This window comes from Culex pipiens, chromosome 2 (genome assembly GCF_016801865.2).
Source record: "Culex pipiens pallens isolate TS chromosome 2, TS_CPP_V2, whole genome shotgun sequence".
Taxonomy (NCBI): Eukaryota; Metazoa; Arthropoda; class Insecta; order Diptera; family Culicidae; genus Culex; species Culex pipiens.
Genome location: NC_068938.1, coordinates 162,755,353 through 162,760,540, shown reverse-complemented (window position 1 = coordinate 162,760,540; position 5,188 = coordinate 162,755,353). Strand labels below are relative to the sequence as shown.

At 42.0% G+C, this 5,188-nt stretch overlaps 1 pseudogene; it reads right to left on the bottom strand.

Moving 5' to 3' along the window:
- Positions 1-1,742: 1,742 nt before the first annotated feature.
- LOC120416752 (condensin complex subunit 1-like) lies at positions 1,743-4,763 on the bottom strand (annotated as a pseudogene).
- Between the last annotated feature and the right edge of the window lie 425 nt (positions 4,764-5,188).

Sequence of the window (5,188 nt, the reverse complement as noted above, 5' to 3'; positions counted from 1 at the left end):
AAGATTAGGGTACAAAACGTGTCGTACTTTTCAAGGTGGGGGGCGTAGTCAGCGTGACAATGTGTGGCATAGGGGGGAGGGGGTTATTTTTTGCTGATTTTAGTGTGCCATACTTGATGGATGACGCCTCATACTAAAAATAATGTTATTGTCTTTGTTAAATAAATATGGGTGATGAGGGGGAGGTGGTTGTAAGGGTGGGTGGGGCCTTAAATATTGTGAAATATTTCATGGACGACCCCTTTGATCAGTATCCATTGCAATTAAAAGGATTAGGGAGGTGCTGTGCAACCGCAAAGTAACCAAAAGTACCGTGCGCCTCCATTTATACAGTTAAAAAACTGAAAATGACAAAAAATCGAAAATCCCTAGGTGAAATATTTTCTAGGTCACAGATATCGAAAAGGGACCCCCTTAGCTACCTTTCCACGAAAAAACATTTTAGGTACATTCAATTTCAATAATAATTGCCTTCCGCCATGGCGTGCGGAGCACCTCGATACGACCTCTAGAACAAACCGAGCAATATTTACAAATACTGCCTCTTAAAATGACTTGTTGTGCTTCGCAAATTTTTTCATCAGAATTTGAAATTTTTCATCAGAATTTGAAAATTAAAATGACTTGTTGTGCTTCGAATCCCGGACACTGATAAAAGCTGATTCGAAATCCGGACACTTTTGCTTCGAATTCCGGACACTCGTTTTTGCTAATGAATCGCACAAATTTGGACAAAAATGTTAGTGAATGGCATTCTTTAGGTCTCAAATAAGCTGTTAACATCAAAACAATCGATTTTTATATAAAAATTTTCTAGAATTTAAGGAAATCAAAACCATAAATTTTGCTTTGCCTTCCCGGTGCTTCGGACGCCTATGAAATATTTCACCTGAAATGTTTCGCATTTTTGGTAATCTTATAATTTTATTTTATTGTTTTGACATTAAGTACAGCGTTCAAACAAACTTTAAATGAAAGTTGATGTTAGAATTCATCAAATAACACCCCGCATAGAAAAAAACCGTTTGAAAATCATTTGTTAAATATTCAATCAAAATTTTACCAAATTGTATACCCACTATTTGGTAAATCATTTTTTTAATTCCTCACCGTCTCTCAAATAGTGAACTATTCCCCATATATGTTGTTAGCAATATTCACTATTTGATTTTTTCCTCTAGCGACACTATGTCAAATGTTTTTTGAAAGTTCATTTTTGCGTATAAATTTTAGGGATTTCACCATTTCTCAAATATTATTTTTATGGTTTTAAATAGTTATTTGAGTGATTTTTCATGGCGCGTTACATTTTGGGAAATAGTTGTAACAACTCGAATTAACATCAATTTTTCAAGGGTTTTCGGGTTTTTTTTTAGCAAAAAAACAGTACAGTTTTTTTTAAATTTATTTTGTCATTTTAGTAGTACAATGATCGAATAATCCTAAGCTAAAAAAGGAAGTTCCTTTTAAAACGAAGTTGACTTTATAGCTGTCGGCCACCATTGCTAGTACCAACCACTAGTGTCTTCCTTTTTATCTACAAGGACTTCGCCGCCCTGGGCTCCTAAGTGTATGAAAGTATGGCACGGAGCGACGGCGCCGAATACCCATATTTACACAAAGAATTTTAGAGCGCCCGCCGCGGGATTCGAACCGGCGACCTTTGGATTGAGAGTCCAGTGCGCGGTCCGATTGATCCACACGGGCGGGGGAAGTTCCTTTTAACAGGTGTTTATTCAGGGAAGAAGAGGTATTGCGTGTGTCTAAATTCAGGTTTGGCTTGTTAAAAAAATAAGGCATTTCTAATTCTAAACTCAATAAATCTCAAGGAAACTTTCGCTACAGCAGGAGGTTGATCAAAGTCGTACGCCCCATCCAGCACAACGGTAGCATTTGCGATGCCAGCTCCATCTTCGCCATCCTGTGGACGTCGTCGATCAGGTACTCTGCTTGACTTGAAATTGCTTGCGAAAGGAAACGGCGCAGCTGTATCACGCCGGTTATCTGTAGTTTGTGGGACCGCTGGTTGATGAGAGCGTGTCGTACCCTGATGATCTTGTCGCACTTGACGAAATTCAAGTTCAGTTCAAAGCAGGCTTCAGGTACAAACCTTGAAAAAACAAAACAAAATAAACCACAATGTATTTATTTACAATATAATATTCAAGTCCCTTGGTGATATTCCACTCTACGTTGAATAAATTACATCCTCGATACAAAATCTGTAAATAAATCGAGTTTCACATTTGAAATGGGAGAATTTTGAGAACATAATTTGAAAGCGCAAATCAAACAGAGTACTTCTGATTTATCCGATGGACAAAGAACGAGCTTGACATAAAAAAGCAAATACAGTCGACTCTCTGGCTATCGATCTTCTCGATATCAATATTGCTCCTGCTGTCAATAAATTTTTCAGTCCCTTCAAGAAGCTTGCTTTGATTTTTCGTTCTATAATTTGATAACTCCCGCTCTCGACGGTCCCTTCAAAATCGACAACGAGAGAGTCCACTGTAGGAATAAAAAATAAAACTTCTCGACATACATACCAGTACATTCTTTGTAATGTTTCCACTTAGGCCGAAGACTCTCGGGCAGCATTGGTTTTATTGCCAGCTCCGTCAACAGATTATCAACTGCGGCTTGGCCGCTCGAAAAGATTTGAATTTTGCTATAGAAAAAAAAATCCGTCCCAAACTTTACCTTTGTAGGGAGAATTAGGATTCTTCTCCTACATAGAAACCTAGATTGATATCCGGATTTCAGTCCTGTGAAATAGAAAAAGAAATCACAAGTATCGATTCCGAGAGGTAAATTTTACAAATCAGGAGCAACATATGAAAAGGGGCAGCTGGGGTCGGAATCGCAAATCTGGAAAGGTACTTTTCGTCGAAATCTGAAAAAAACATGTTTGTTTGCATTAAAATTTATTAAAAGTTTGCGTGATTTTCCGGTTGATTTGTTTTGGTTGATTCAAAGGTCAGTTCTTGAAAGTAAACAAACCTGCTGGAGTTTAACGTAGCACCCTAGAAGCAGACACTTCTGAAAACAAACGATCCGGAAAACCACTCAATTGTCTCCTTTGTGTTGTTTTTCCTCCTCGGCGGCTTCGATCCCGCTGGACGGAAGGATGGAACTTTTTTTTTCTAGCTGCTCACGGATTTAAACAAACGCAGCCAATACTTGCTGTGAGGATGGAAGGCAGTTCTTTTTACACTCACTTTTGAAAACACAACACACGAACGCGAAAATAGTGAAGATGCTAATAAACAATCGCGAACCGCGACGACCACGACGAAACGCACCAAAACAAGAGGAGTTTTGACTTGTCAATTTCCAGCGCAGACTTCTTTTGTTTGTCGCCGCGCGCGACGGGAGAAAACAGAAATATAAATACAAGAGAGAGAGCGCGCGCTTTGTGGACTAGCCTTTCACAACACACAAGTTTTTGCTGTAAAATACAAAACAAAATGCTAAATTCCGTATTTTTAATTTAATACCATTTTGAAAAGTTGAAAAACATCGTTTTCAAATAAATAAACTTTAATGATCTTTTTCAATTTCAAGCTGTGAGTTTATCAAAAACGGAACGTTATAAAAAAAATTACTCACTCTCTCTCTCTTAACATGACCCTGCGTAAATGCTGCACCATGTCCTGTCGCGTCAGCGCGTCGTACAGTTCGTCCGCCCGGCATCGGAACTGCTCATTATGCTGTACTCCACTTTCGATTCCCTTGATCCCAAACAGGTAAGCTGAGGCGCTTCGTACACAGCCGTTTGGGACTTGGACATCACCATGTCTTGCAGCATAGGCACCGCGTCCGAAATGATTTCTGCGAAACGGATCGAATCCTCCAGGAAATTGACCTCGTTTCCTTCTTCTGGAACTCCTCGTTCAGCTTCGGGCCGTGCCGGGTCTTGACGTAGTACACTTTCAAGAACATCATGTAGAACACGCACTGCTGTTCGGTTTTCTTGAGCGCCGCGTCCTGCTATACCATCTTGTTGCGAATTTCCTGCGGCTGGCAGTCTTCCGTCCCATACTGCCTGCAAAGTTCCGCCAGGGAGAGCTTAGCGGAGAACGGATTATGCTCGAGGGAGGTTTTGATCAACGCGATCGAGTTCTTGCGCACCAGCAGTGACTTGTCCTCGAGCCGTTCGACGGTACCTTCTAGCACCTGGTGCTGCCAGCTAAGTGGAACCGCGTTCTGGCCCTGGATGTAGTGCCTAATCTGAAGCACCTTCGAGCGAACATGGGCCGAAACGTCCATCGTGTGGTTGAACAAATCATGCAGGAAGTCATCGCGCGTTTCCTTCAGCTCATCGGCCAGTTCCTCCTAGGTAAGCTCAGTCACGATGGCTTTGCCCATGATCTGCAGGACACAGTTGTGCACCACGTAAGATTCCAGGTTCCTCAGTTCGTCGCTCATCGTGGACAAATGTGGAATGATAAGCTTCGTATTCCCAGCTCCAGCAACTGGCTCATGTGCTTTGCCGTTTGGCTGTCGGTCGTGTCCACGTTGAGCCGCTCGACCAGTTCCTTGATCAACACCAGGTAGATCGAAGCGATGCAAACTCTTCGTACAGCAGCATCACGCCGCCAGCGATCGGCGCAATGGTGCTCCATAATCTGCAAGATTCGCACCGGATTACGCTGAAAACGAAAGATGTGTGATGATCTCAAAATAATTAAACGAAACATGTTCCAACTTACTCAACAAACGATTCCTCGCAAAACCGGCGGAGCTTCTCCAACGGCAGTTGAAACAGATTGTAAAGCACCTCATCTTTCGTTGTCCTTCAGCGCCGGCACCCGGTCCGCCCGCGGCAGTTCCGACTGAACCAGCTCATCCAAAACATTCGTCCCGAACCGGAAAATCTCAATAAACAGCAGATTGCACGCGCGAAACAGGGTCCGGAATCGGCCACCACAATTATTTTGCACCTCCATTTGCAGCAGCGACAACTTTTTGTTTTGACGGTTTTGACAGATGTTCAAAGGGGGGTTCGGCCATTTATGTCGATCATGTCCATGGCTTTCTACCTAAGGTACTCGCGATTGAGTGTGTAGTAGTGCGGTTGTCAAAATCGTTATCTCTGACTCTCTCACTCCACTGACACTGACATTGTTTATGTTTTGGTTTTCCTGGCACGGTCCATTGTTCTTTTGTTATTGTTTTGGTTTTA